This window comes from Chrysemys picta, chromosome 5, assembly GCF_011386835.1.
Source record: "Chrysemys picta bellii isolate R12L10 chromosome 5, ASM1138683v2, whole genome shotgun sequence".
In the NCBI taxonomy this organism is placed as follows: domain Eukaryota; kingdom Metazoa; phylum Chordata; order Testudines; family Emydidae; genus Chrysemys; species Chrysemys picta.
In genome coordinates, this window is record NC_088795.1 from 35814510 (window position 1) to 35837896 (window position 23387).

The 23387-nt window shown below is 43.6% G+C and overlaps 1 long non-coding RNA gene across 1 annotated transcript; it reads left to right on the forward strand.

The window, feature by feature from the left end:
• Positions 1 to 12229: 12229 nt before the first annotated feature.
• LOC135984107 (uncharacterized) lies at positions 12230 to 23387 on the forward strand. Its single transcript, XR_010602015.1, has 3 exons — positions 12230 to 12308; positions 17889 to 17987; positions 23206 to 23387. It is a non-coding gene; the product is annotated as an uncharacterized LOC135984107 (long non-coding RNA).

The following is a 23387-nucleotide window of genomic DNA, read 5'->3' on the forward strand; positions in this document are numbered from 1 at the left end:
TCTTTGTCTTGATATGCAATTATCTTCAAGAACTCACGAAGGATGGGTGAGGTCCCAGAGGACTGGAGAGGGCAAAAATAGTACCTCTCTTTAAAAAGAGGAACAAAGAGGACCCAGGGAGTTATAGACCATTTAACCTGACTTTGATACCTGGAAAGATACTGGAACAAATTATTAAACAATCAGTTTGAAGCACCTAGAGGACAATAAGGTAATAAATAACAGCCAACATGAATTTGACAAGATCAAACCATGCCAAACCAAACTAATTTCCTTCTTTGAAGAGTTTTCAGTCTAGCGGATGCTCTAAAGCAGTCAACATGATATATCTTGATATCTGTTTATGACACAGACCCACATGATATTCTCATAAGCAAATGTGGGTTAGATGAAATTACTATAAGGAGGGTGCATAACTGATTGTGAGACCAGACCCAAAGAGTGGTTATCAATAGTTTGTGATCAAACTTGGAGGAAGTATCTAAGGTAGTCCAGCATGAGTCTGCCCTGGGTCTGGTACTATTCAACATTTTCATTAATAACTGGATAATGGAGTTCAGAGTATGCTTATAAAGTTTGTAGATGACACAAAGTTGGGAGTGGTTGCAAGCAGGTTGGCAGACCGGATTAGAATTCAAAAGGGCCTTCAAAAAATGGAGAATTGAAATCAACTTGATGAAATTCAATAAAGAGGAGTAAAAAGTACTTCACTTGGGAAGGAAAAATCAAATGCACAAATACAAAAAATGGGGAACAACTAGCTAGGTAGTAGTACTGTTAAAAAGGTTTTGGGGGTTATAGTGGATCACAAATTCAATATGAGCCAACAATTTAATGCAGCTAAGAAAAAGGCTAATATCATTCTGGGATGTATTAACAGAAGTGTCATGCATAAGATATGGAAAGTAATTGTCCCACTCTATTCGGCACTGGTGATACCTCAGCTGGAGTATTGTGTCCAGTTTTGGATACCATGCTTTAAGACAAATGTGGACAAATTGGAGAGCATCTCAAGGATAGCAACAAAAATGGCAAAAGGCTTAGTGAATCTGACCAATAAGGAAAGGTTAAAAACATTGGGTATCTTTAGTCTTGAGAAAAAAGATTGAGGGAGGGACCTGATAACAGTCTTCAAATATGTTAAGGGCTGTTTTAGAGAGGACAGTCATTTTCCATATCCACTCAAGGTAGAACAAGAAGTAATTGACTTAATATGCAGCAAGGGAGATTTAGGTTAGATATTAGGAAAAGCTTTGTAACTATAAACTAGGTAAGTACTGGAATAATTTACCAAGAGAGATTGTGTAATCCTCATCATTAGAGGGTTTTAAGAACAGGTTAGACAAATACCTGTCAGGGATGGTATAGGTATACCTGGTCTAGGCTCAGTGCAGGGGGATGGACACAATGACTTCTCAGGGTCCCTTCCTGCACTACATTTCTATGATTTCTATGCCAAAAAAGATATGTTTCCCACTTCTATGCTGAGCCACATGCCACAGTAAGTGCAAAGATGTGAGCTTCCTAGGTATTAGAATCTGCAGTGCTGGGCTGAATAGGAACAGACTAGATTGAGACTATACATTTCCAATCAATCTAACCAATTCTTGAGCCCTGAAGATTGTGAGCTCCTTGGAGAAGGACCCATCCTCTTTGAGTGTTTGGAAAATACCTAGCATAGAGTGGGCAGTACTGTAAATAAATAATAATAGCTGTGTAATGAGGACTGCATCTTAGTGTTCTTGGCAAAGGTTGTGTATAGCTTTCCCCTGTTCCCCTCGACTCCCTGATGTAAAATCAATGTTTAAATACACTTTTAGCCAAGTCCTGCATGCTGGCCAATTCACAGCTGTATATTCTTAAGTACTCTGATCAGAAGAATACTACTACATGCAGCAATACTAAGATTTGCGAAAGTTTAGGTCTAAATACAAAATCTGAGTTTCAGGCCCATCTTTATAGCAAATAGAAGGTTAGAAAGGAAATGCTTTGGACTATAATAGCAAAGGCAACCTTGAAAAATTATATTACCATTAAAATGAAGCACATTCTTCTAAATACAAAATGTTCTCTGGGGTTTTTTTGTATTTCTTGTCTGATACTGCCATTTAAAGATCAGAGGATGAATTTGCATGTTATATACATTCAATTTAGTAAGAATGCTAACAGCTTTACCGCTTTTCTTTTTGTGGTGGAGCCTGCTTTGTATTGTTGCTGTGCTGGGTCCATGTAGAAACTGTGAACTTCAACCAAGAAACTTGCAGCAGTTGTCAGGGGCGGGGCTTCCAGTATAAGGAGATTCAGGTCTGTGTACTCAGCATTAGGGATTATGTTGCTCTACCCATCTCTAGTCAGTTACTGAGCAGTTGTAAAAAGAACAGGAGTACTTGTGGCACCTTAGAGACTAACAAATTTATTAGAGCATAAGCTTTCGTGGACTACAACCCACTTCTTCGGATGCATATAGACATCAGTGCTCTGATTGTGAGGGCAGGTACCTCTTGCCTTCTGAGAGCTTAGAGGTGCAATTGCCATTTCTGGTGATTCCCAAAGATCTTTAGAAGTAGGGGGAAAGTCTCCTCTACCACTGAAGATGTCTACTGTTAACAAATAGGGCTTCTGGCAGCTGATTGTGTAGTTACCATCAGCCCTGGTCTGCAAAACTAAGAACTTGAACCCATCTTGGTTTCAGGTGGGTCAGGTTTCTATCCAAATCATTTGCACAGCTCTGACCTCAGCATCAAGAACTGTCCATCTAGGATGACCAGATGTCCCGATTTTATAGGGACAGTCCCGATTTTGGGGTCTTTTTCTTATATAGGTTCCTTTTACCCGCCTCCCCCACCCACTGTCCCGATTTTTCACATTTGCTGTCTGGTCACCCTATGTCCATCTGACATCTTTCACTAGCACTGTATTCACTTTTTTTTAAAGTACCTTTACAGCCATCTCCGAAAGTTTGGCAATTTGCCTCAGACCTTCAGAAACAATATCCTGCTTCATTTCTCTATTGTTTAACTGTTTGATTTTTTTTTTAATTCCCTAGCTCTATTTGTAAGACAGTTCCAAACACATCCACACACTGCAAATGTTTTCCTTTCCCTCACTGCAGCACAATTAGACCCTGTGACCTTCTATTCCCAGATGGGAAAGCAATGCCAAATTGCTGCCAACGCTTCATTACGATTATATATTGGTCTTGTGGGGCTTGATTTTTCTTTGGCTTTCCCCATCCCTCCTTTATTTCTAGTTTACTAGCAACATACAACTCTCTACAACATGCCAGTACTCTCTGAAGAAAGTATTTTTTCACCAACTAAGATAACTTTTGGTTAATGCTAAAAGTTTTCTTTTTCATTAAAAAGTGTGTATTGTACATCTGTTACTAGGAGCACAAAGTTAAGGTCAAACCAGTAAAGGTTGGTCTAGGAACAACAGTCAGATGGAAACAACAAGAAAGTAAAAATCCAAATAGCTTTTGAAAACTATATCAGAAGATTGCAGGTCTTAGGTTCTGATCCTTCAAACACTTACATGTGCTTAACTCTATTCACATTAGTAGTCCCATTGACTTCAGAGCCTTATCTTGTAATCTTTTTGGGACAGAAACAGCATATTTATATGTGTTTGCATAGCATTTAGCACAGTGGAGCCCTGATCCTGATTGGGGCCTCTGGGCACTACAGTGATAAAATATTGGAGAAGGAGGTGGTTGAGGAGAATTTTATTAGACTTGCACGTTTGTAGCTATAGTCAGTGAAAATGTGACTGGCTAGCTATCAGTTCTGTGTATGCTGATTCTGATGCTAAGGCCAAAAAATAACCTTTTGATAGCTTTGGAAACCTTCTTTGGGCATTGTGCTTTTCTCAATTCTTACTTGATACTTGGACATTACTTATTCTTCAACTTCCTACTGTCAGATGGGCAAAATCTCCCTAACTGGGCTGGAAAACCATCCCCAAAATAGGAGATATCGATTAGCTGTAGTCAATAAGAGTCCTTCATTCATTCATTCATTCATTTTTTAATTTATTTTTTTTAATTAATGGAGATATCCCATCTCCTAGAACTGGAAGGGACCTTGAAAGGTCATCAAGTCTAGTCCCCTGCCTTCACTAGCAGGACCAAGTCCTGGAGAATAAGGCCCTGATTCAGCAAGGCACATAAGCATGTGCTTGAGTTCCATTGACTTCAATGCACGTGCTTAAGTATTTTGCTGAATCAGGCCCTAGGTGAGTACAAGTGCCTGTAGCTTGGATACATCTCTGCTTACACCCTAAGTCACTCCTCTTGGCCACCAGCACTATAATTTTTCACCCTGATTTCTTCCCAGACTGCTATAATCCTCATTCCTATCTGCCTAATTTATCATTCCTTATGCTTCAGAGAGTAAACAAATTACCATCTGTGGTAAAAAAGTAATTATCCTAGGATATGGTATTGCAGTTAGCTAGTTGCCTAGGGTATGGCTTCCACCATTGACATCAGTGGGAACTTTGTCATTGATTCAATGAGCAGAGAATCCAGCCCAAAATTGTAAGCCTATAGTATTATTTTGGCTTCCTCTGATTCATCTAGTTTAGGCAACTGTTAAAGAACTGTCCTTTTTTAGTCGGTTAGTTCCTAAGGCTCTGTACTTGTCCATTTTCATTTTATTGGTCCCCTCAGAATTCACCCTCCGTATTCTCACAACACACATGACCTCATCAGCTGCTTGGTCTGTTCAGCTACTGTTTCACCTTTTCTTCTATTTAAAAAATGTATACAACAAATTACGTTTCTAAAAATATGCTTTAGTTCAAACACAACTTATTGGACACAGTGGTGGAATCACTGGATGAAATCCTATGATCTGTGTTATGCAGGTGGTCAGAGTAAGATGATCACAATGGTCCCTTTTGGCCTTAAAATTGATTATTGTTTTTATCTCCATGAGATCAAAAATATGTGACTAGCCACTGCAGTCTAAGAATGGCAACTTGCTGTTAACTTGCTGCTGTAAGCATCCTGAGTTAGTACACACCTCAGCTATGGCCTCAACGATTATTTCGCCCAGGAAAGAGTTAGCATTGCATAAATGGAAAGTATCCTTAAATTATCCTCTAAATCACCTGGATCACCTGGATCGATCAGTCTTCAGCTGTCGTTAAGACTGTGCCGATCACAACATGTCCGCCATTCTTCTCACATTCTTGCCTTTCTTCTCCACGTTCGTCCAAAACATTGCATCTTCTCATCTTCTTGGAGCCTGACCAGGTGGTCTTTTCTGTTCTCGCAGGTACCACTTCGTAATGATTGCAGTCCACCTATTGTCCGTGAGCCGTGCTATGTGGCCCGCCCATCGTATCTTCTTATATCTGCTTTCCACAACAATATCTTTCACATCACTGCGTTTTCTAATCATTTCATTTGGGATACAATCCAGAAGGGACATTCCCATCATAGCTCGTTCCATTGCCCTTTCAGCTACCGACAGCCGGTGGTGTTCTCTCTTCGTCGGTGCCCATGTTTCACTGCCATACAGCATGGCTGGCAGCACTGTTGAATTGAAGATATTTGTACGGGTGGTCTTGTCAATTTTTCCTTTGACGATGTCCTTGATGGAATTAAACGCACACCATCCTGCCCAAATCCTTTGCGAGAGTTCTCCGTTCATGTCTTGGCGCATATTAACTTCTTGGCCCAAATATATGTACTGTTCCATTTCTTCAATTTCTTCTCCTGTTACCATTATTCGGGCTTTTCGTAAGACATCTGATCGCATGTATTTCGTTTTGCAACGGTTCATTTTCAGACCAACCTGACTGCTTTTCTTGTCGAGTCTTCGTACCATGCTCTGCAGTTGGTTGGTGCTTTCGGTAATTAGTACGATGTCGTCCACGAATCTGAGATGAGGTAATCATTCTCCATTTATATTAACAAAATATAAATAAATCCTCTAAATACTGAAACAAGATTTCAGTGAATTTTTTTACGCTCTATATTGACAGTGTCATAAAAGATGTCACAATTTCAGAATGATGGTGACTACCATCAGTAGATTCAGAAGATGCCTTGAAGACTGGAGTGAGAGAAATGAGATGAAATGCAATAGTACAAAATATAAGGTCATGCGCTTAGGGTCTAATAACAAGAATTTCTTCTACAAACTGGGGGGCTCATCGTTTGGAAGTGACAAAGGAGGGGAGAAACTTGGGTATGTGGGTCAATCACAAGATAACTATTAGCCACAATGTGACATAGTTGTGAAAAAGGCAAATGAACTCTAGGATATATTAGGGCAAGGCATTTCCAGTGGAGACAAACAAGTATTAATGACATTGTACAAGGTGCAAGACCTCATATGGAATAACATCAACAATTGTGGTCACCCACATTCAAGAAAGATGAATTTAAACTGGTACAGATGCAGAGAAGAGGAATAGAGGGCCTATCTTCTGAGGGGAGACTGGAAGAGCTTGGTTTGTTTAGTCTTGCAAAAAGAAGGTTGGGAGGGGATACGATTGTGCTATAAATACATTGGCAGGGGGGTGGGGAGGAAGGGCATAAAACACCAGGGAGGATGAAGACTGTTTAAGCTAAAGGACAATATGGGCACATGAATAAATGGATATAAACTGGCCATGACAAATTTAGGCTAGAAATTAGAGGAAGGTTTCTAATCATCAGAGGGGTGAGGTTCTGTAATAAGCTCCCAATAGTAGTTGGGGTGGCAAACATCTTAATTAGTTTTAAAAGAAGGGAATCCACACACACACACAGTGTATTCAGGGATTTTTTTAATCTCCTTTCTCTGAAGCATCAGGAATGGCCATAGCTGGAAATAGTACATTAGATGGGAAGGGCCAGGTCTTTGAGGTGGCACCAAGCATTCTCTCTCTGGTGATTGGCTGTCTGGTTCTTATTTACATGCTCATGGCTTAATTGATCGCCGTATATGGGATTGGGAAGGAATTCCCCCCTCCCCCCCCCCCCCGGTTCAATTGGCAGTTATCTTGGGGGAGGGTTCACCCTCCTCAGCAGCGTGTGGGTCACTTGCCAGGATTATCTGGGTATATCTCAGTTAATCATTTCCCTGCCATTGCTAGTGTTGATGGCCTGTGATAGACAGGAGATCAGACTAGATGATCTGGTGGTCCCTTCTGGCCTTAAGCTCTGTTACACTAAATTGTAATGTTAAGATTTTAATTCAGGCCTCATTTTATAGATGCAACTGCAGTCACTGGAGTCAATAGTTACTGACCTTTGCAATATGGCAGGGTAGAAGTTGAGCTGTTTGAAAATGGCCACGAATTTTTGTAAAACATTTTGTCATCCCCCCCCCGCCCCAGTTTTTTGGTTGAAATTTTGTACATTCAGAATATTTTTATTGGCACTAGGGCTAACCTTCGTTACCCTGATCCATGCCCTGTGACTGGAGCTCAAGAATAAAGATCAGTCTTTTTCTAGCACTCTTGTGTGCCACACCTTTATTATAATGGTGGAAAATAGCTTGTACCTCATGAACTTTTTATGTTGCCAGAATAAGCAAAAGGAATGGAGATTCTTCCCCCCGCCCCAGCCCTCCACTCAGAAGCCATTCTGCAATTGCCAATGTGAATAACATCATCATCGGCGATCCCTTAATTCAAGTATGGTCTCTACCATAGATTTACATATTGGTCCTGAGAAGACTGAGCAGTCCGATCCTGGAACCACAGATCTGCCCACAATAGGTACAGACATTTCCTGGAGGGTCAGCTGCCTGCTGGGAGAAAGTTCTTTCTTTCAGTGCAGTGGATAATAAATGCTCAGATGGAGTGTAAAATAAACCCAAATCCATAAGCATCCATAAATCTCTCGCTGACTTTGCATTACATACAATACAGCACATTCTGATAAATGCTCATATTCACCTTTTTTGAATGGTGGCTTTGGTTACAACATAGTGAGAGGAGAATGGGTCTGGCACAGTAGATAGAGCCCTGGATTGTCATTCAAAAGACCTACGTTCCATGCCTTACTCTGCCATTGATGACTGGATGCATCATTTCAAAATTTCTGTGCCTCTTTTTCCCTTCCCTTTGAATCTCTTGTCTAGAATCTCTTTGTGGCTGGGACTGACTCTTACAATGTGTTTGCAGAGTGCAATCGGCTCCTGATATTGGTTGGGGCCTGTCAGACAAGAAGTAATAACTCATTTTGTTTCAGAGCCTAATCAGAAAATTCTCATTGGTGCAATTCCCTAAGATTAGATTTGGCTGGAAAAGAACTCTTCCTTATTACCCCTGGATAGAAAATCACTTGAATTAACCCCTCTGTTCACCTGATATTCAGACTTTCATACCTAGTTCAACATATTCTGACCCTTTGTATTGTCTGCAAAACAGAGGTTTAACTATCAAGTCCAAATTCACCAATGCCCTCTTATTCTACACTTTCTGTCACTTCTCACCAAGATTTAGATCTCAAATCAGACAAAAAAAAATCTACATACTAAACATATTTCCTGGAAACTGCTCAGTAAGCTATTAACAGTAAAAACACTTGAATTTGATATTGTAATGTTAGAAGTACAGTTGCATTGCATTCTTTTTAAGCAGCTGCTATTGAAAATCAAACATTTAATATATGATAGAAAGTTGTGTAGTACAAATACATATATTCTGTGGAAGGAATGTGTAAAGAATGTTTGGTCCTCATTTAAATAGCCTAAAGAAAAGGGGCATTGTGTTCTCGTTTATCACATTTGTTCTTTCCATGAATGATGCACTTGTTTTCCTCAAAAGATTTTCCTTTTTTGAGGGGGGGTGAGGGAAAATAAGAAAAGGAGAGGAGAAATGTCCAGATGACTTGGTTGTCATATCTTAATTCCATGTGCTACCTCCTATACATACAATAGCAGTATTCTTTGGGTCAGTTCTGTTCTGCTAATTTGATTAAAAGATATAGCAAGACATCAGGCTTCTCACACTTTGCTTGTACCCACTGAACTGCTGTTGTACTACAAACTTTCATCTTTTGTTGGTGATTGCTAAGGCATTGTACACATGGATGAAAGCTGCTTTCCTTCCATTTCCCAAGCCCACAGAAATGGGAAACCAGATAATGTGATATTAAAAACACACCCAATCCAGTGGCTCAACTTGCAAGAGTGCTAATCAGATTTACAGCTTGGCGTCTCTAAGGCTATGGCTTTATTCCCAACATTGCCGGTCATGTCAGGAATCACAACTATGTTGAGATGCACGTTTCCGTGGTCTCAGCATGAGACAAAAAGAAGGGGGTGGGCAATAATTCTTCGGTGTAATTAGCCACTGGAGGAGAATCATGAAGTCGCCTTGCACACTTAAGCCATTTTAGTAGCTAGCTCATGCTCACCATCATAATGCTGAGCTATGGGATCTGGGAAGTGTAGCATGGATACCTACCTTCATCAGCAAATGTAATTTTGGACTTTGCTGCCAAAGGAGCTACAGTATAAACGCATTTATTGGAAAAGAGTTTCATGAAATAAATTATGGCCTATTGCACCAGATTGAAATAATGGTATGGCTGTGGCAGCAAGAGAAAACCAAACATGTTTGCCAGGCACCTCAAAGCAAAACATGAGATACCTGCTTAGGGCATGTACACACTGCAGGCAGCCATTTCCCTGCAGCTGCACCAGAGGTTGTTTAGAAAGAGCAGTGAGCAGACAGACAGAAAGCGATTCAGACAAACCTGAATGGCCTTAATCTTTTGGTAATGGACCACTGCATGGATACCAAATCTGTAGCTTGTATATTAAATTAGAGTGGATAATAATATAGATAACTTTCAATTAAAATATGAAGGCCCTAGGTTTTCAGTTTAAATATCTCTCTTCCTTTGTTCTTTGGTGCATTCTTGTAATAAATCCTCAGAAGGTATTTTACCTTTCTTATCTCTTCTGGAGCAACAACTTGTTAATATACATGAAAGGATTCCATTGTTTATTTCAGAATTGTGGAGGATCTCAGTCATGTAAGATTGCTAATATTGTGCATTTATTTGCAAGTCCAACCATTCTGGTCTGCACACCTCCAAACTTCAAGGGTCAGGATCCAGTTCCAAATTTTAAATTAACCGGAATGAGCTAATTCATGGTTTCACATTGAAATCATGCAGAATCCTGATTTTTTTTCATTATTTTGACACTAAATAAGGTGAAACTTAAAAGAATCAACTGAGACCTCAATCTTGCAAAGACTTGCACTCATTCTTAACTATATGCTTTGAGAACAGTCCCTTTTAAATCTTGGTTTTAAATCAAACACATGCCCAAGTTTTTACAGGATCAGATCCTGAGTTTTTAGGTTTAGTCAAACCTGAAACTGAGTGAAACTCTGTCACAAGCCTCTCAGAGCAAAACCAAAAATAATTTCAGAAAAACTCCTCTCATGTGTAATTGTTGAATTTTGACCAGCTTTATTGATGAGATGTGGTAACTAACGTGCACATCAATGTTAAGAAGCACTTTCAATTAACATTATTTAGTGATGGCCTCTAACCACAAAATTAAAATCCAAATCCAGGTTCAAATTTCCAATATCCTCAGTGTCTGGGGTCATATGGATCTAGGATTTGTCTTGCACCTGACTTGGTAACCCGTATCCTATTTTTCAACTGTTGAATAGCATTGTTCCTCTTTAATTTTCCTGTAACTTTCTTTAAAATGTTTATATTCACATTTTCATTAGGTGTTAGCAGTAGTTTTTTTTATAAGCAATATATATATATATAATACTTCTTTTTGCAGTAATCTATTCTCTCTCTCTTTCAGTGCCTGTTACCTGGTATTGAATTGGTCAGTTTGCTATGTCCCCCACATTGCAATAGAACTACTGGTTAGTGAGATGTGCCTCTTGTTGTGAGGAAGATTAAAGAAAATAACTACATTTCTTAATAAGTCATTGTAAACACAGAGCTGTCCCTTCATGACCTCTAGCTGCTCTCAGTTACACATGTGCATGGAATAGATGTTTGAGACAGAAATCCTTGTAGCAGACTACACCTGCCATTTCCATCATACAGCAGCAGCTCCACAGCAAGCAGTAAATCTGTCAGTGGGTCCTAGCACTGAATGGCACAAGTGGTTTCATATCCAGCCATTCTGAGGCAAGCGTCAGAGCTATTTCTTCCCCCCTGAATTGACATCAATGCTCTACGGAGAAAACTGATTCCAACTGCCTTTCTTTAGTTCCCCCCACCTTGCCAGCTTATTATGTAGTGAACAAATAATGCTTTTACTTTCTTTTTCACTCAATCAAATTTTATTAATCACATTTAAAAAAACTGGCTACAGGTTCTGTGCTATGCTCAATATATAGATACATATTATATTTTCAATCGCTTTCTTGGGCATTGTTCATGTTCTGAAGCATGGCCCAGAAACCAATGAGTAAATTAGATGATCTCTTAAAAGTCATGTACAATGATTGGTTCTTAGGATCTAAAAAACCAGCGTCTGAAGGCTGATTGGTCCACATCCTGTCAGGAGTGCCACAAATGAAAGACTCCTTATGTCTTCCCTAGGCTATTTCCCTCCAGCTGAAAAATGCCCAACGATAGCATCATTCATGAAGATTGCAACATTTGCTATCAATGTTTTAAAAAAATTAGGGGAAAATCTATCAGGTTATTGAGCAAGAATGCACAATAGGGTGTGTACTTTGTGCAGATGTCACCATGCCATAAAGCCAAACACTGAATGCCAGTGCTACACAAAAATTACCAGTATTCCAGCATGCTGGGGCACCCTATTATGATACGTCCTATAGTTAACAATAATTTTGTTTAAAAATATTTTAAATAAAAATATTAAATTTAATTCACTAACTTTTCTTGTTTAATTTCTCTCTCTCTTATCTTCCATTTCTCCAGTGACATCACATCTTGTTTTTCTTCCAATGGTAGCAGGGTAATTTGCTTTTATTTACTATTTCTTAAAGGTAAATCGGTGAGAAGTACAATTTGACTTCTATTTCAACATTTTTAAAAAGGGACTTGATTTGTGTTTACACTAAGGTCCCTTTACACTGTGCTGAAAGTGCAAAGGAGCCTTAAAGTGGGCATAAATGTAATTTACACACACATTAATGACCCTTTAAATTGCAAGAATAGAACATAAGGGGCCTTCGTATAACTGGGAATTCAGACATAAAGGAATTTAGTGTTTGTATAACATTCTATGCTGGGATCTCTGAAGTCCCTGTTGTTATCCACAGAACAAGCAGCAGCACTGCAAACTTCCCCATAATACCACAGGAACGGGGCTCAATATTGATTGGAGGAACCATCTCTAGAGGTATGTTTTCACTATATGGTGAACCCAGATAATTGGCACCTGGTCTGAGTACTCAGGTTAGCCTAACCTGGGTGCAGGCATTCCCACAGCAAAGCCCTAACAGAGTACTCTGTCCTCACTGTTTCTACACTCACCTGTGCATATCTGCGGGATATACCATGGGGTTTTTTGTGCTGAACTGCTCTAGGTTCTTCAAGTAGTGTCTCTGTGGGTGCTCCACTTCAGGTGTGCCTGCGCCCTGTGCTTTTGATTGCAGATTATTGGTAGCGGTGCCCATTTGGCCTGCCCATGCACCGTACACATCCTTGTGCCATGCATCAAGACTATATGGGGCTGTGCGGGCGAACCTCCTTCAGTTCCTTTGCAGCTGCCTTTGGCCTGAGATGGAGTCTGCAACCAGTTCCTGTTCTCTAATATTCAGTATTTACTTCGATAGTTTGTTTATAGTTACTTACCTTTCAGTATTCATAATGTTGAAACAGTTGTTCCCTTTGTTGTTTTTTTCTTTTCTTTTCTCTCAATTTTTTTTTAATTGTTTTATTCTTAGATATAGTTAGACAGTTGTAAAGAATTTCCCCTTCTAGGGGTTATCTTCTTGGTTATTTTGCTCAGGAATGCTGGGCTCCTCTCCTGTCATGAAGCTATTCCTTACAGTACCTCTGCTGTTTGGGTGATACTCATATCCCCAGTAAGTGCATGATCTGCATATTCTTCAAGAGTAAATCCCCCCAAAAATAGTGAGATCAAGTTTAAACTCTTAACAATGGAACAAACTTTATGTCCATCTTCCAATCCAGGGGTGGAGGATCTCCCTGTACATAGGCCTCCCAGAACTACTGGTGCTCTGTTCACATCAAGATCTTTGTCATGGGAGACCACTAGAGAGGTAGGTGGTACTGTGACACTTGAAGTGAGGTTCTTACCCACGAAAGCTTATGCTCCCAGTACTTCTGTTAGTCTCAAAGGTGCCACAGGACCCTCTGTTGCTTGTGACACTTGAGTACATCTGAGGTTCCAAAGTCTTCATCTACATCTGCCTCTAAACATAAGCAGGTCTTGGTCACTGGCACACAAGAAGGCTATGGAGACCTCAGGTCCCAAGGGGAGTTCCATGCGGGCTCTGAGTGATGCCAGTATTGCAAAAGCAAAGAAGAAAAGTCAATTTAAGACCGATTCTGTACTAAGTTTGGGTACCTGGTCCCAAACTGGCAGAGACATGGTTGAAAGGTGTTATAAGTCCCGTCCCTAAACAATGCTCAGTACTGATATCAAGAAAGTTAATGGTACCGAAGACCGCTAGCCATCCTGCAGTACCACGAAAATTGCAGCTGACTCTCTCCCAATATTGAAGCCTGACTTGGGCCAGTCTTTACCATCAGTACCACAAAACTTCAAGTACCCTAAGGACTTGATAGCCTCTTCGGAGCCACAGTCTCCCCTGTTAATGAATACTGGCAATTTGTCAGTGTCAAGACCCTCTTGGTCACTGACCCCTTTATCACCTAGAGAATCATACACACCCTTGTATACTTTGCATGCTGAACAGCTGCTACCTCCTCTCCTCCCAGACTATGTGGAAGAGGACTCTTCAGCTTTTCAGATTTTGGTGCAAGGTTCCCCTGTCTATTCTAGAACACAGCATTCTCCCTCTCACCTTGATGTTTTGCAGGAAGATAGACCTCAAATGACACCAGCATGGCAGGAACACAGATGGATGTCTCCACCTGTGCCTTCTAACCTCCCCCACCCCCTTGTGACCTTGTTGGGATCCATGGACATTCTGTCATCAACAATTCACTATAAGATCTTCATACCACTGGGGGGAACAGAGAAGGGTCCCTTCTCCTCAACCCTCTGTACCACCACCTATGCCTGAGGAAAAGATCTTTGAGGAGCAAGAAGCAAGGGCAGACAAGGAGGTGACACCTCTTATGAATATTTACCTAATATCCCCTGATGAAGCTGTCATGCTTCCACCACCTTCTGTGCAGATGACTTCAGACAGTTTCAGGAAGTGATACAGCTAATTGCTGACACACTTTAGATTCCTTAGAAGAGGTTCAGGAATCCCACCATACACTCCTAATTATTTTACATACCTTGCCATCTTTGAGAATTGCCATTCCAGTGAATTATCAGAAGGGTAGTTAGTCTGTATCCACAAAAACAATGAGGAGTCTGGTGGCACCTTAAAGAGTAACAGATTTATTTGGGCATAAGCTTTCGTGGGTAAAAAACCCATTTCTTCAGATGCAGTTCATTCCAGTGAATGAAGCTCTTATGGAGCCTGCTAAAACTGTTTGGCAAAGCCCAACTGTAACATTACCTACCTGCAAGAGAGCAGATAAAAAGTATTATGTTCTGGCCAGTTGTGATCAGGGGGGTTAGTGCAGGGCCTCCTGCCTAGTGGTTATGTTCACTCTGGTGGCAATTCTGCCTAGTGGTCACAGTTCAATGTGGTGGCAATCCTGCCCAATGGCTACAGTCTCTGTGACAGCAATCCCACCTAGGGGATTCGGTTCAATTGACGGCAGTTCTGCTCAATGTCTACAGTTCAAAAATGGCAGCAGTTCCACCCAATGGCAACAGTTCAAAAATGGCAGCAGTCCCACCCTAGTGGTTAATGCTTGAGCAGAAGTAGGAGAACCCAGGCCCACCCTACTCCACCAGGTTCTGACCCTGGGTCCTGTGAGGCTGACTTGGCTGCTCACTTGGCTCTGTATGATGTTTGGCCTCCCGTCAGCTTCACTGGGCCACTTCCTACTCCACTCCACGTCCCATCTGGCTGCTGCTCAACTCTTGGGAACATCGTCTTTGGGGCTCCCAGCCTTTGTCCCTGCTGTGAGTGCTGGGTCTCTCCTGCTCACTGGCCCAATGCAGGCCTGACACCGTCTTCCTCGGGAGCTCTTTAGGCAGGTCCTCCTCCCTGGCTGGTCAACCCCAGACTGGGTTGCCTGGCTGGCTTTTAAACCTCGTCCCCAGTCCAAGTACGCTTGGCAAGGGCGTAGGGGCAGGGCTTCCTTATCCCATTAGTGGGCATAGGAGTGGGGCCTCCTTATCCCATTACTGTTCCTTAACCCCCTCCTGGCCAGTGAGGGGTTTATACATCTTGTCACATCAGGGAATTGGAGTTTCTATTCCCTGACCCAGCTACAAACTCCCTAGTAGTGGAGGCTGTTAATGAATGAGGCAGGCAACAAAGTCCACCCCATACAGTAAGGACCATAAGAAACTCGACCTTTTTGGCCCCAAATCCTATGCTTCAGCCATACTTCTGTTCAGAATAGCAAACCATTAGGCACTCATGGCCAAAGATGGATTCCTAAATTATAACAAATGTAATTCCTTTATTGAGCATCTGCCAGAGGAAAATTGTGACCAGTTTAAAGCCACTATTCAAGAGGGTCAGCTTCTAGCAAAGACATCACTTCACGTCTCCTTAGATGTGTCAGATACTGTCTATATCCACCACAGTGGTCATGAGAAGAGCATCATGGCTGCAGATGTCAGGCTTCCAAAGAGAGGTTCAGAGTACCATTGAAAATCTCTCCTTTGATGGTCCCAAGCTCTTTGTGGACTCGATGGATAGCTCTCTACATGCTTTATAGGACTCAAGAGCCATGCTGAGATCCCTTGGAATTTTTACTCCTGTAAATAAGAGGAGATTTAATAGGTCTCAGACAGCATAAAGAACACGCCCAGCCCTATATTCAGCCTCTGAACCTCTGGCCAAGAGACCAAGATACTCAAGTAAGAAACCTCCATCAACTACAACTACATCTTCCCCGCCATCCAGGTCCTCCAAATAACAATTCTGATGGCTTGACTGAGAGTCTCCACCATCCTTGGGCATCTGCGGTAGTGATTATCTTTGAAAAGTAATTAAAGATTGGTGAGATCCCAGAAGACTGAAAAGGGCACATATAGTGCCAATCTATAAAAAGAGGAATAAGGACAACCCAGGGAATTACAGATCAGTCAGCTTAACTTCACTACTGGGAAAGATAATGGAGTAAATAATTAAGCAATCATTTTGCAAACACTTAGAAGATAATAAGGTGATAAGTAACAGCATGGATTTGTCAGGAACAAATCATGTCAAACCAAACTAATAGCTTTCTTTGCAGGGTAACAAGCCTTGTGGATGGGGGGAAGTGGTAGATGTGGTATATCTTGACTTTAGTAAGGCTTTTGATATTGTCTCACATGACCTTCTCATAAACAAATTAGAAAAATACAACCTAGATGGAGCTACTATAAGGTGGGTGCATAATTGGTTAACCATTCCCAGAGAGTAGTTATCAGTGGTTCACAGTCAAGCTGGAAGGGCATATTAACAGAGGGTCCCACAAGGATTAGTTCTGGGTCTGTCTCTTCAATATCTTCATCAATTATTTAGATAATGGCATAGAGAGTACACTTATAAAGTTTGCGGACAATACCAAGCCAGGAGGGGTTGCAAGTGCTTTGGAGGATAGGATTAAAATTCAAAATATCTGGACAAACTGAAGAAATTGTCTGATGTAAATAAGATGAAATTCAATAAGGATAAATGCAAAGTACTCCACTTAGGAAGGAACAATCAGTTGCACACATACAAAGTGGGAAATGACTACCTTGGAAGGAGTACTGCGGAAAGGGATCTGAGGGCCATAGTGGATCACAAACTAAATATGAGTCAACAGTGTAATGCTGTTGCAAAAAAAAAAAAAAAAAAGCAAACATCATTCTGGGATTTATTAGCAGAAGTGGAGGGGTAGGACACGAGAAGCAATTCTTCCTCTCTACTCTGCACTGATTAGGTCTCAACTGGAGTATTGTGTCCAGTTCTGAGTGCCACATTTCAGGAAAGATGTGGACAAATTGGAGAAGGTCCAGAGCAGAGCTACAAAAATGATTAAAGGTCTAGAAAACATGACCTGTGAGGGAAGATTGAAAAAATTGTGTTTGTTTAGTCTGGAGAAGAGAAGACTGAGGGTGGACATGATAACAGTTTTCAAGTACATAAAAGGTTTTTACAAGGAGGAGGGAGAAAAATTGTTCTCTTTAGCATCTGAGAATAGGACAAGAAGTAATGGGCTTAAATTGCATGGTTTAGGTTGGATATAGGAAAAACTTCCCATTAAGATATTTAAGCACTAGAATAAATTGCCTACGGATGTTGTGGAATCTCCATCACAGGAGATTTTTAAGAGCAGGTTAGATAAGCTCCTGTCAGGGATGGTCTAGATAATACTTAGTCCTGCCTTGAGTGCAGGGGACTGGACTAGATGGCCTCTCGAGGTCTCTTCCAGTCCTACAGTTCTATGATTCTATGATAGTGAATAATTAGCCTGTGAAACGTCTTGCCTCAGTATATCATTAAGGAGAAGAGCTAAGCAGGATTCAAAAACAGAATGAATGTTTATATGGATAACAACAATGTGTAGAGCTTCAGTAGTAAAGATTTAAAAAAGACAAATCAGAAAAACCCCAGAGCTTTGGAAAGGAGAGAATCCTCAAGGCATAAGTCAAGCTCCATCAGAAGTTATGAGTAAATTTTTCGTGGGAGCTAGTAACTGCCTACTATTCCTTCCTCAGAAGCATCTGGGATTGGCCACTGTTGGAGGCAGGATACTGGACAAGGACTACTCTGATCCAGCATGGCAATTCCTGTGTTCTCCTGTACTCAAACATATGGTAATTTTTATAGAAAAAGCATTTACAAAAAATGTAATAAACCACTATGGATCTCTGACAGTCACTTAAGGATTAAAGATGGGATTTTCAAAACCACTCAGTGTTGGGCTAACTCTGCTCCTACTGAATTCAAGGGATATTTGACGTCAGTGGAGACAGAATTAGGCCAATGCTGAACTTTTTTGAAAATCCCATCCTAAACTTTTAATTCTTTAATAATTAAAGTTTCTAAGCAATGGGGACTTAAAGTTGTAATGGTTGATTCTTGTCCTGCACTGGGTTTTTGGGAGGGCTTCCAAGAAGGCCCACCCACAAATAAAGGAAGGTAGGTGGCCTAACATCCTAAGTAGTACAGGACTACATGCAGCCACTATCATTGACACTGTACTCTAGGGTGAGAACGGAACCAGAATCCTTTTCAGCCACTTGCTAGAAAGTAGCTCAGTGTGGCTGGCAGCTACTACAACAGAGAGCAACCCACGCTGGCCTGCAGGGAAGGGCTTGGGCCACATACTGTCCACCTCGGAAAACCTTTTTAGAATGCTGGGGTAAAGGGGATTACTCTTCTTGGCAGCTCTCCACAGAACTTAAAAAGGAGAAGGTGGATGAAAGCTAGCAGTTCTCTCTCTATAAAGACACCTAATGTAAGAGAGAGGGGTGTAGATGGCATGGGGCCCTGTAGAAGCTGTCATGACTGGGGAAAAGCATGAGATGTGTGTGGTGGGTGAGGAAGGGGATGGTGATTCTCTAGGGGGAAGCAAGATCCAGCAGGAGTGGGAGGGCAGTGGGCCATCAGCAAGAGATGGGAAGGAAGAACTGTGTAAACGCTGCTCTAGTGGTATTTCTTCCCATGTCCCTCATGTGAGGAAAAAGTCTTTTGCATGATTCTGACTTGTATCCAGAACTAAGAGGGTGAGATTATATTTGTACCCCTTCCTCCCCTCACACACACACAAATAAAAATAAAAAAATTCAGAGTGAAAGTTCACATTTAGGGTACCAAGTTGGGCCTACACTAATAAGAACCAATGAGAGATAAAAAAGTTAGGGTTACCATATTTTGTGCCTCCAAATGGAGGACACTCCCCGGGGGCCCGGCCCCGCCCCCAGCCCCGCCCACGCCCACGCCCCAACTCCGCCCCCTCCCCTGCTTCCCGTGAACATTTAATTCGCGGGAAGCCTGAAGCAGGTAAGGGGGAGGGGAGGAGGCGCGGCCCAGGCTGGTCCCCCCACGGCTCCAGCCTGGGTCGGCTCGGGCCCTGGGGTGCCGGCCCCGACCGACCACCCCCCGGCTCCCAGCCCCGCGGGCCCGGCGCACCCCCCGGCTCCCCGACCCCGGCTCCCGGCCCGGCGCACCCCCCGGCTCCCCGGCTTCCAGACCCCGGCGCACTCCCCGGCTCCCGGCCCCGGCTCCCCGACCCCGGCGCACTCCCCGGCTCCCCGACCCCGGCGCACTCCCCGGCTCCCGGCCCCGGCTCCCCGACCCCGGCGCATGCCCCGGCTCCCCGACCCCGGCTCCCAGCCCGGCTCCCCGACCCCGGCGCACTCCCCGGCTCCCCAACCCCGGCTCCCCAACCCCGGCGCATGCCCCGGCTCCCTGACCCCGGCTCCCAGCCCGGCTCCCCGACCCCGGCGCACTCCCCGGCTCCCCAACCCCGGCGCACGCCCCGGCTCCCCGACCCCGGCGCACTCCCCGGCTCCCGGCCCCGGCTCCCCGACCCCGGCGCATGCCCCGGCTCCCCGACCCCGGCTCCCAGCCCGGCTCCCCGACCCCGGCGCACTCCCCGGCTCCCCAACCCCGGCTCCCCAACCCCGGCGCACGCCCCGGCTCCCCGACCCCGGCGCACGCCCCGGCTCCCCGACCCCGGCTCCCCGACCCCGGCGCACGCCCCGGCTCCCAGCCCGGCTCCCCGACCCCGGCGCACTCCCCGGCTCCCCGACCCCGGCGCACGCCCCGGCTCCCCGACCCCGGCTCCCAGCCCGGCTCCCCGACCCCGGCGCACGCCCCGGCTCCCCGACCCCGGCTCCCAGCCCGGCTCCCAGCCCGGCTCCCCGACCCCGGCGCACTCCCCGGCTCCCGACCCCAGCCCCCTCCCCACCTCCCCGACCCCGGCGCACTCCCCGGCTCCCGGCCCCGGCTCCCCGACCCCGGCGCACTCCCCGACCCCGGCTCCCCGACCCCGGCGCACCCCCCGGCTCCCCGACCCGGGCTCCCGGCCCGGCGCACCCCCCGGCTCCCAGCCCCGCGGGCCCGGCGCACACCCCGGTCCGGCTCCCAGCTCCGCGGGCCCGGCCCGGCTCCCCGACCCGGCTCCGCGGGCCCGGACCGGCACCGCGCCCCCCGGCTCCCGGCCCCGCGCCCGGCCCCCTGCACCATGCCCCCGGCCCCGGACAAAGAGGCCCCGGCCGAGCCTCCCGATTTTCCCGGACATGCCCGGCTTTTGGGGATTTCCCCCCGGACGGGGATTTGAGCCCCCAAAAGCCGGACATGTCCGGGAAAATCCGGACGTATGGTAACCCTAAAAAAGTAAAGTAAACTTTTTTAAGGAAACCCATCATCATGCAAATAATTACATGCACATTTCATTCAGGAAGCTACATCTTAATCAAATAATAGTGTGTATCCCCTTTGAAATGGTGCCTCTTCATTTTGCTTTGAAGTGTCAGACTGGAACCAGAAGAGGCCTTCTGTGTTTCTCACTTGACATGATCCCATCTGCTACCATCCAAAACTGACTGACTGAGTCAATTTCCCTCTCTATCTTTCTCTCTCTGCACCTCCCTCCCCCCCACCCCGGTATTTTTAAAATGAATGTTTGACCAAATCTGGTGCTCCCTGACAGGACAAAGACATGTCAACTACATCAACTTTTCCATGTAAGCAACGATACCCCAAGACATCTGAAAAATAACCAGAAAGATAATCTTCCCTTTATTGGCTTCATTCATATTGAAATGTATGATCAGAGTCAAAGTATTAATCTTCACCAACGAAACTCACTTCACAGCTGCTGGACTAAACTTAGAGTGTATCCCAGCCCTCTGTGAGAAAGTAAGACTCCTCTGATTGGATTAAAGGGCAAAGAAAGGGAATGTCATGTTACTCCTTTAGGCAGCAGCGATTCTCACAAGGAAGCTCAAATAACAAAAGGCAAGGAATCTGACCCAGCAAAAGCACGGCAGGCTCCAGCAGATTTTTTCGCTGGCTGTAGCAGCTACAATGAGGTCACTCTTGCCACACTGTATGGGGTGATTTCTCAATTTGTACTTAATCCCCTTTTACTTCAACAGAAGGCAGAAGGAGGTAGGTGCTACAATGTGATGTTCACATCCTCCTGCTGAGACAAACCAATCAGTAGCACAGAAAGACAACCCGAAACATTGAGTCTTCACTGTAAAGCTCCCTGTTAACAATTATCATCCCCTAAAATGCTAAAGAAAAGTCCTGAGGCCAGTTTGCAACATTTATTTTTGTCTTTGTGACATAAAATGTACAAAGAAACCTCCTTTTCTCAACGTCTGTAACTTCAGAGACCCCCAGTGAAATAGCATGTGGCCTGACCATTAACTTTGGCATAATATGTCATTATATGTGAAAGAAAGCATAGAATCAAATGAGTTTCACATGCCAAAAGAAGATTTCTTTGTCATCACTTCCATCTTGGTCCTGTATCTGATAACTGAGGAGTGTTCTTTCTGCTTCAGACATTATCATCAAGCACAGAAGGGTCAGAACTCCAAGTTTCAGATCCAGATCCAACCTTTGCCAAGTGCAGGAGTGTTTGAATCTGAGGGTTCATGTCTATCATAGCCATGAAGAGCTTGGGATCAGGATTTTATTAGCATTGTTGCTGATGATGCAAGACAAAAAAGAATCCACAGTCCGTTTCTACAGCAGTATTGACCCTACAGGGCAAACAATAGTAAAAATGTGTCTTTGATAGTTAATTAAGCAAACAGAAATCAAAGATACATTAAGGTGAAGTGACCAGTAACAGTGCCATTTTTACAAAGTTAATATTCTAATTATAAACATAGCTTTATAAAATTTTCTACAAGTAAAGTAAGGAGTGACTGAAATATTATGAGTCGTGAAAATAGTGCTCAAATTAGAGATGGTCATAAACAATATGGGTTTCAAAATCCAACTCCTTTGTAGTTTGAGCCCATCTTATAGTTCAAATTGCATAAGGTGACTTCAAACACAAAGCATCAGTTATTAGCAAATCCTGGATCCAAACACCGCTAAACTATTGGAAAAGGCCCAGAACCAAACTTTACACTTAGAACCATCTCTTCAAAATGTACAGAACAGGCATATAAAGGACAATGTTCTGTTTACTGAATAATGTGAATCAAAAAAGTGTTAGGGCCAGATCCTTGGCCCCACTCCAGTAGCTAAAGCCATCTTGACCAACCAGTTGGGGATTCCCCCTTCATAGTCCTTCAAGTGATTTAGAGTCACCATCTAATTTTTAATGCTGCTCTTCCTCATAGAATATCAGGGTTGGAAGAGACCTCAGGAGGTCATCTAGTCCAACCCTCTGCTCAAAGTAGGACCAATTCCCAGACAGAATTTGCCCCAGCTCCCTAAATGGCCCCCTCAAGAACTGAACTCACAACGCTGGGTTTAGCAGGCCAATGCTCAAACCACTGAGCTATCCCTCCCCCTGATTGAGCGATTCCTCCTGATCTCAGTACTGAGGTAAAGGAACATGGCCAGTGTGCCCTGGAAATCCCTTGATGCCAGAATAACCCTTTGGAGGATCCTAGACAACAGCTATAAGTTAGAGCCACATTCAGGCATCTGTATCTTGTGCCAGGGACTGGGCTGCCAGGGATTTGGTCTCAGGCTCTGAACAAAAAATTGTTAAAAACCAACTTCTCCTCCATGATTTGTGCCAAATAGAGATTAGCTGGACAGGAGGATTTACTGCTCAGCTTTTAAAGCCTTTCCCTTTAAAGTTAGCACAATTTAACTATCAATATTTGAACTTTTTCAGTATTTTGTATTACTGAACCAGAATCAAATGGCTTCATCTGCTGCCTTCCATATCCTGTTTGGAAGCAGACAAAATACCTTGGCCCAGCAGCTCAACCTCAGGAGGCTGCCGCTGTCGCTGCAGAGGTGGAGATGTATTCAGTCATATGTCTATAAGTTCCTTGGTGCTCTTCTGACAAAAGAGACATAGACCCAATGTTTATTTTCAAATAACAGTTTTGCTAAGGCTCGAGGAAGATGGATGAACTGAAACCGACTTTGATTTGGAGCTAATGGCCCAAATCAATCACTGCAAGAGGCCACTGCATTACCTCAGGTAGGGGCATGAGCTGATGGTTTTGGGGCAATCTACAAGCTGACAGCCTTATATTTGCTGATATGTTTATTTCACCTGTAAA